The sequence below is a fragment of the Silene latifolia genome, chromosome Y (assembly GCF_048544455.1).
Source record: "Silene latifolia isolate original U9 population chromosome Y, ASM4854445v1, whole genome shotgun sequence".
Classification (NCBI taxonomy): domain Eukaryota; kingdom Viridiplantae; phylum Streptophyta; class Magnoliopsida; order Caryophyllales; family Caryophyllaceae; genus Silene; species Silene latifolia.
This window is the reverse complement of record NC_133538.1, coordinates 437,424,171-437,433,371: the sequence shown is the minus strand read 5'-3', so window position 1 is coordinate 437,433,371 and position 9,201 is coordinate 437,424,171. Positions and strand designations below refer to the sequence as shown.

The 9,201-nt window shown below is 39.5% G+C and overlaps 1 non-coding gene across 1 annotated transcript; it reads left to right on the top strand.

Annotated features, from left to right (window-relative positions):
* Positions 1-4,834: 4,834 nt before the first annotated feature.
* On the top strand, positions 4,835-4,941 carry LOC141635827 (small nucleolar RNA R71). The gene has a single exon (XR_012540485.1). It is a non-coding gene; the product is annotated as a small nucleolar RNA R71 (small nucleolar RNA).
* The last annotated feature ends 4,260 nt before the right edge of the window (positions 4,942-9,201 follow it).

Genomic DNA, 9,201 nt, shown 5'->3' with positions numbered 1-9,201 from the left:
AACTACACTAATTATTGATAAGAAGAACATGCTCCTCTAATTAGACTAATGGGGTATTTATAGTGAAAATTAGGGAGGATGCATTAGGGTTAACTAAGGGCTAAACTAGTAATTACACTTTTTAAGTTGAGCAAGGAGAAGCCGGTATTTTTGGAGTGAAGGGCTTCTCTTTTCGTAGCTTGAAGAAGACAACCCGTCTTTGTGAAGGAATCAGGGGCGGATTCGGTCGGGACGGCCGGATTTGGGCGATGGAATCCGAGCGGATGCGGGGAATCCGGGCGGATTCTGAGGGGGAATACGAGCGGATTCGTTTGGGGCGCTTCCCGGATTGTGCAAGGGCAGGACGGGCGGATTGTTGAAAATCCGCTCGGATTGTCAGTCAGCGTGGTAACTTCTTCTTTTCTTCCCTTTTCTTCATAAATTCCTTGGGGATTTCCTTGGGGACTCAAGGATCTTTTCTCAACATTGCTCTTCTACTAAGATATGTACAAAGGCCTTCTAATCTTGTCTCTCCTTGATGCTTGGTCATTGAATTTGATCAATTTAGTCTCGATTTGCCATGAAAATGCAAGATTCTTACTCCTTTCCTACCAAGGGATCAATATCTCAAAGAATATGCAAAACAAAGAACTAAAGATAAGAAATGACCCAAATAAGCACTAAAAAGCATGGAAACAAGGGTAATTCGGGGGCTAAATATGCGCCAATTATGGTCACATCAGTTGAACTCTGGGTTAAAGTGTTCGGCTAACCATGTTACTAATCCTCCATTCACAATAAAAGCCGCTCCATCTTTACCATGGTCAATTGTAAGCCACCGTTCAAGTAAGAGTTGAAGTATGTTGTATTCCTTGGTGAACTTTTTGTTGACATTCATGGTGGATTCAAGATAGACAACGTCGAGCTCGTTAAAATGATTAGTGCCCTTTCTTTCAATTAAAGTGTTGCCCACAACCTTATGCCACACTCTTATTCCCGGATGGTGGACATAAAGAACATGACACTCATGGAAGGATTCAAATTTTCTCCCAGTGAATGCTTTCCATAGAGGTGCGGGGTCATATTTCAAGGGATTCTTTTCATAATGAGAATGTTGTTCAAGACCAAACACTTTGCCAAACTCACTTATCGACATTCGTCTATCCTTATTTTCAAGGCGGACTTTAATATTTTTCTGAGTCTCTACCTTAGTCACCTTCAAAGGGATTATAAACTCCATGGTAAGGGAGGAGTAAGTCAATTCTTGCATGTCAAAGAGTGTTTTCAACTTCATAGACTCGAAAAAATTCTTAGCCCTCTCAAGAACACCCAACTTATCTAAGGCATCTTGGCATATGAATTTGGTAGGCAAAATAATCTTTCTATCAAGGGATACAAATGCTTTCCTATGAGAATCGTTTATGAAAGTTACCTCCGAATAATCTTGCAATTGTTCAATGACCGGAGTAGGAGTAGCTTCCACCATAGGAATAGCAACTTCTTGAATCTCCACCCTTGGTTGATGCACTACCATAGCCTTTGAGGCTAAAAGAGCTTGTTGCCTTTTGGAAAGATTTGAAGTTGTGAGTGACTTATTTCCAACTTTTGTCCTTGCCATGTTCTTCTCCTTGTCAAGATTGTATCAACAAACCAAAGTTTTGCTTGAATGCTTCTAGTCTCCTCAAGCTTCAATTGATCCTAATCGATTTTGAGGTTTTCGAAATTGCCTTGAAACCCTAGAAAAATCGATTCAATTTTTGAGGATTTTGATGTTTGGTTGTTGTTTTGTTGATGAAGGAGTAATTTAATTATGATTTTAGGAAGTTTGGGTTTGATTTTGGTGAATTTGGTTGAGAAATTTGTGTTTTGTTGATCAGGGGATTGAGGGTTTTGAGGGAGAAAGGGTGTGTGTTTTTGTTTATATAGGAAAGAAATGAATTGGGGAAGGAGGGTTTGAATCCCGTGTTATATTCATTCAGCAGCAGGAGACGGGAGTCTTGGGCTGGGGACGCTCGGATCCTCAGTTAGTGAGCTTAGGAATTTCTAACCCGTGCTGAGACGCGCGGATTCTTCAGCAGACGGGCGGATTTCTGCAGGAGGCGCTCATCTTCACTTGGGGACGCTCGGATTTTTAAACAGCAAGGAACTTAAACTTTTGAAGCAGCCAGGACCCGCAGATTGCTCCTGAGATGAGCGGCTTAAGACTGAGACGGGCGTCTTCTGTGTAATCTGCTCAGATTTTTAAAAAGACTAAAATTTTCAATTTCAGCTCTCCCAAGACGAGCGTCTTAGAGCCAGGATGCTCGGATCACTTCCAAGATGAGCGGGTTCCCTCTGGGATGCTCGGATTTCTTCCTGTGCCCACGGGTTCAGTTCCACCCGTGCGGATCTTCATTTCCCATATCATTCTTTCTTGGTGCCTTTGTTCAACATTGTGGGTGCACTGTGAAGGCTCGGTTAGCCTAGGCAATTATTATCCCCACACTAAATCAAATACTACACATCAAAACACATTAAAATCCCTCCATCACTTTGTCTCTTAATAATAATACAAGAAGTAAAATGCAAGTTAAGGGTTAGAATATTTACAAATGGTGGTTTAGGGAGGACTCCACCAAACTCTCGCTCTTGAATGAGATGTCAAGGAGGCATAGCCAAGGTGTTGTTGATGTTGCTCAACACCTTGTAGAAGTAGTCAAAGGCTTGTTAATTTTCATTATAATGATCTTCGATAGACCTTTGCACATTATGTTCTTCATGGTGGTGACCCGAGTCAAGATGGTCACCAAAGCCTTGGTCTAAGGTCATAGCATTGCCAATGTAGGGATTGACCAATCCTTCGAATTTGTCATCCCATAGACCACATACTTCATTAGCTTACTCCCAAATTGTATCATGAGTTGATGAAAACAACTCCTCTTTCTTGTTGTCATGGTCAATGAGGCCTTCTTCCTTACTTGTCATGATCGGTGGTGAGCTATTCAAGCTCTCTTTGTTGTTGAAATTTCCTTTCTCTCCGGATAGAGCATATTGAGGATTATCCACTTTCTTCTTCCATATGGGTGGTGATTCTTTACCCATAGTTTGTTCTTTGCATTGAGATGCCAACTTCTTCCTATCACTTTCTCAGCTATAATGATCGACCATGAAACATGGCTCATGTTGTCAGGGAGCTCTCATTGTCTTGTCAAGATTAAAAGTGATTGTCTCATCCCCCACTTCAAGTGTAAGCTCTCCATGTTTCACATCAATTACCGCTCCCGCGGTGTGCAAAAAAGGTCTTCCTAAAATGATTGGAATGTTGGAATCCTCCTCCATGTCTACAATGACAAAGTCTACCGGGATGAAGAACTTGCCAATTCTCACGGGCACATCCTCCCATACCCCTAAAGGTATATTTGTTGATCGATCCGCCATTTGAAGAGTAATGTTAGTGCACTTGAGTTCTCCCATTCCTAGCCTCTTTCATACCGAGTATAGCATAACACTTACACTTGCTCCAAGGTTGCATAGTGTTTTGTTGATTGTAGTGTCGCCAATGGTGCATGGAATAGAGAAGCTTCCCGGATCTTTGAGTTTTGGAGGGGAACTTCCTTGAAGAATAGCACTACTCACTTTGGTAAAGGCAATAGTCTCTAGCTTCCGGATGGAGTTCTTCTTGGTAAGAATGTCATTCATGTATTTTGCATAGGCCGGAACATGATTGATCAATTCCGTGAATGGGATTGAGACTTCTAAGTTCTTCACAATCTCCATGAACTTTCCAAGTTGTTCATCAAACTTAGGATTAGCTTGACGACTTGGGAATGGAAGTCTAATCACAATAGGATATTTCTCCTTAGCCTTCTCTTCATTCTTCTTCTTTGAAACTTCTTGGGTGATGGGTTCTTCTTCTTTAGAGTTCTCCACAACTCTTTGCTTGTCACTATCATCCACAATGTCTTCATCAATTGGATTCTCCGGCCCTTCATACCTTGTACCACTCCTCAAATGGATGGCACTAACCGACTCATGTCTTAGGGGATTACTTTGAGGTGGTAATTGCCCCTTTTTGTCTTTGGGAGCTAGAAGATGCTAATTGAGACATTTGAGATTTTAACATCTTGGAGTGGGCTAGTATGTTGTTGATGGTGATGTCTTTAGCTTGGCTATCTTTTTGCATTAGGGTAAAAAATTCTTGTTGGTTCTTTTGCATTTGGAGGACCGCTTTTTGAACATCAAAGCCTTGGTCACTGGGTTGATTGTAAGAAGGTTGATTTTGATAACCTTATATTTGGTTATAAAAGGTCTTTGAGCTTGATTTCTCATTGGAGGTGGGGTGTATGTTTGTTTAGGGTTTTGAACATTTTGGCTTTTGTATGAAAGGTTTGGATGGAATTTGGTATTCTCATTGTAATAGTTGGAATAAGGGGTGCCACTCTTGTATGCCTGGAAAGCATTCACTTATTCACTTGTTCCTCTATATTCACTTTGGTCATGTCCTAAAGTTCCACAACTCTCACATACTCCACTTGGAATTGAGGATGATGCCACCATATCATTAACATGTTGTTTGGGTGATTTGGAAGCTTCATCAAGCTTAGCCATGGCCTTCTCAAACTTCAAGTTGATGGTGTCAATATGAGCACTTAGTTGAGCACCCAATTGTGTGATGGAATCTACCTCATGCTTTCCTCCTCTAGTGGCCTTTCGAGGCCTACTATATTGTGAATTATGGACCACCATCTCTTCGATTTTGGCCCATGTTTGATTGTCATCAACTTCGGTAAACATACCATTGGATCCCATATTGAGAATGTTGCGGGAGTCTTCTTATAGACCATTCCAAAATTGTTGCACAAGGAACCACTCGCTAAGTCCATGGTGTGGACAAGAACGACAAGTGTCCTTAAATCTCTCCCATGCTTCATACAATGATTCCTCATCCCTTTGTTTGAACCCGGTGATTTGGGCTCTCAACATGTTAGTCTTCTCCGGAGGATAGAATTTATTATAGAAGGCAAGTGCGAACTTCTTCCATGAGTCAATACCAAGGGTAGCCTTGTCTAGGCTCTTCCACCATTGCTTTGCGGTACCAATCAAAGAAAAAGGAAATAATACCCATCGGATTTAATCTTGAGTAACTCCGGTTTGATAAATCGCATCACAATAGTCACAAAAAGTCTCCATATGTGAATGAGGGTCTTCACTAGGCATCCCTCCAAATTGACTTCTCTCAACTAGTTGTATGAACGTGGATTTGGCAATGAAATTACCGGTTAGATGTTGTGGTGTAGGAGTACCATGTGGTAGGTTCTCCTCGGTTGGTACAGAATGTGATGAAAATTAAGGCATTGTGGGTTGATTTTGTGGTGGATTTTGTATTGGGTTGTCCTCTCCTTCTCTTGCAAAAGGGTTGGTAAACTTAATGTTATTTGGTTGAATGTCCAGAATCTCTCCAATACCTACAACTCTTGAAATACCTCTAGCAACTCTTCTATTGTTGGTTAAGGTTCTTTCAATTTCAAGATCAATAGGCAATGGATTACCTTGTGATCTCCTAGTCATGCAAAATATCAAATAACTCGAAAACAATTAGAATAACCTTGAGGAAATTGACTTACCCAAGGTAAAGAAATACACAACTAAAAACAATTAATGAAAATCAAATCAATTGAACACTGTCCCCGGCAACGGGGCCATTTTTGGTTCGGTTTAAAACTCGTCGTCAAAAGCTACCAACCAAAACAATATTTATAACTTCACAAACTACTTTTAGCAAAGAGGCAAGTAAAGGTCGGATCCCAAGGGACGGATATTGATGTAGGATTTTCAATTTCAAATAGTCGTGTCTTAGGGTGTCACAATTTGGGTTGAGATGAGATTGGTCTAAACTAATTAACTAGATAAAAGTAAAGCAATGAAAACAAGCAAAATGATTAAAAAGGGACGTAAACATTAATTAAAGGCACTAGGGTGTCATGGGTTCATAGGGGATTCATGGGAGTTGATCATACAAACATGTTCTCAATTAGATGCAAGCACTTATTGTTGTGATGGGATCGAGTTGGTGTATAAGCTTACAATCCCTAAGAAGGTTTGGGTCCCGGAGCCGAATCGATTAGATTGTACAACACCTACAAGTCGACTTAATCCTTCCTATTCAACTATATGCATGGTCTAATGAGGCTCGAGTTAGTGTATAAGCCTACAAGCCTCATTGAAGAGATAGGTGATGGATCAAAAAATACAAGGATTCATAGGCTCTAATTTCATTAAACATAAAATGTGCATAATTTGAAATCACTACATGCAAGCAAATTAATTATGAAGATATATTAGATTGAGCATGAATCATTCCCCATGTTGGTTTCCCCTAATTCCCCATTAACCCTAGCTAAGGAAACTACTCACTCATTATCATATTTAGCATGCTAACAAGGTTGTCAATCATACTAACAAAGCAAAACATGATGAATAAATGAAGGTGATTAACAATAATTAAACAAGATTAAGAGAGAATTATAATTATGAAGATGATCCAAAATAATAAAGCAAAGAATAATAGAAGTACTTGATGATTGATGGAAGGTTGTAAATCCTCCCAATAAACCCAAATAATATTCTAATTACCCAAAATAAAGGAAGAACAATAGAGAAATTAAGGAAAGATTAAGATGTGATTAATATTGAGAAATTGTATTACAACTTAATTGAGACTAATTTGATGAGATTTAGAGAGTATAAGATATGATTAAGGGTGGATTAAGAGAGCATTAAAAACTTGGATGATAATCTAGGTAGTACAAAGGGGTATTTATACTAAGGATTAGGGTTACTAAGGGCTTAAATGACTATTAAGCCCCTAAGAAAAGTTGAGAAATGCTCCTCTCGAAGGAAATGAGCGGATTCCCATGCTAGTCTTGCCACGATCCACCTGTATTATGTTGTGGCACAGGCTCTTCTGTCTTAGGATCCGCTCGGATCTATGGGAAGACGCTCGGCTCCTTGGGTTGTAATCCGCTCGTCTGGGGAACAAGACGCCCGGATCTTGGTGTTGTGAGATGCCCGGATCGTGCCTAATACGCCCGGATTCCTGGGAAGACTGCTTCTCTTCTTTTTCTCCTTAACAATCCGCAAGGATCATTTCGGGTATGCAAGATCCTTTCATCATTACCCATTTCACTTTGTTATCTACTTAGGCCTCTAGTGTTGGTCTTCTCTTTGATGCTTGGTCATTAGGTGTGATCCATTTAGCTCTATTTCACCTCATAAATGCAAGGTTAGCACTTCTTTCCTACCAAGGGGACAAAATCTCAAAGAATATGCAAAATGGGAAACTAAAGATAGTAAATGACCCAATTATGTGCTATAAAGCATAGGAACGAGATTAATTCGGGGACTAAATGTGCTCAAATATGAGTCACATCAGAACCTCAAGGAACGACAATCTGTGAGTTCTCACGTACTTAAAATGATTGAGTTCGTGGAAACTCTAGATGGGCTAGGATGTAAGATCCCAGAGGAGCTTATTGTGGACCGAGTGCTCCACTATCTCTCATCGGCCAAGGGATTTACCCAATTTAGGGTAAATTACAACATGGCCAACATGACGAAAAGTCTTCATGAGCTCCATTCTTTGCTTATGCAAGCAAAGAAGGACATAGGATTGAGTGGGAGTACAAGGAAGGATGTTCTTGCAATCAATGTGAAGGGTAAGAGGAAGTTTAAGAGGAATGTTGGTAAGAAACCCGTATAGGTTGAGGGCAAAGGTAAGGCTATTGCGAATAGCTCTATAAAGCCTAAACCTAAGAAGGGCAATCATCTTAAGGCCCTTGTAATTATTGTAATAACAAGGGACATTGGAGGCGTAATTGCCCCAAATATCTGGATGACATCAAATATGGCATTGTGAAGCCAACATATAATTTCTCAACCTAATCTTTTATGATAGACATAAATTACGCTTCTACTACAACTTGGGTATTAGATACTTGTTGTGGTTCTCACCTATGTAATCATTTACAGGGCCTAAAAAGCATAAGGAAGCTAAACAAGGGTGATGTGCATCTGCGGATGGGTAACGGGTCTAAAGTAGCCGTCGTTTCTGTAGGAACATATGTACTTAATTTAGCTTCGGGGTTGCAGTTGTTTTTATATAACTGTTATTTTGTACCAACATTGTCTAGGAATATAATATCAGTCTCTGTGTTAGACACAGAAGGTTTTTGTTTTGTAATTAAATACAAATGTTGTACTTTTTCTCTTAATGAGATTGTATATAGCCAAGCTATTTCAATTAGTGGTATTTATATTCTAGACACTTCCAACGATGTTTATCATTTAGATAATAAAAGACTCAAAACAGTTGATCCTGATCAATCTTATTTATGGCATTGTCGATTAGGGACATATTAACGAGAAATGCATTAAGAGACTAGTATCAACTGGTATCATTAAACCTTTTGATTACGAATCATATGGCATATGCGGATCTTGTCTTCTTGGCAAGATGACTCGTGCACCTTTTCTAGGAAAAGGATCTCGAGCAAGTGAGTTATTGGGTTTAATACATACCGATGTATGTGGTCTAATGACTACCACTGCTAGAGGCAATTATGACTACTTCATAACTTCCACCGATGACATGAGTAGATATGAGTTTGTCTACTTAATGAGGTATAAAAGTGAAGCTTTTGATAAGTTCAAGGAGTTCCAGAATGAAGTAGAAAACTAATTAAATAAGAAGATTAAAACATTATGATCAGATCGTGGTGGGGAATATTTAAGTAATGACTTTAAAGATCACCTTAAAGACTGTGGTATTGTACCTCAGTTAACTCCTCATGGCACACCACAATTGAATGGTGTGGCTGAAAGGAGGAATCGAACTTTATTAAATATGGTCCGATCAATGATGAGTCAAAGTGAGTTACCAAAGTCATTTTGGGGATTTGCCATTTTATCTGCTATACGCTCACTAAATCGAAGTCCCATAAAAGCAGCCGACAAAACTCCATATAAGATACAGAAAAGGAAAGTCCCAAATTTCTGATACATGAAAGTATGGGGTTATGATATTTTTGTCAAGAACAAGTTTGAAGATAAGCTTGCACCTCGTTCTGACAAATGTATTTTTTTAGGATACCGTAAGGAAACTTGTGAATATTACTCCTACAATAGTCACGAGAACAAAGTGTTTATGGCTCGTGAGGCTATCTTTCTAGAAAAGAGAGCTTATTT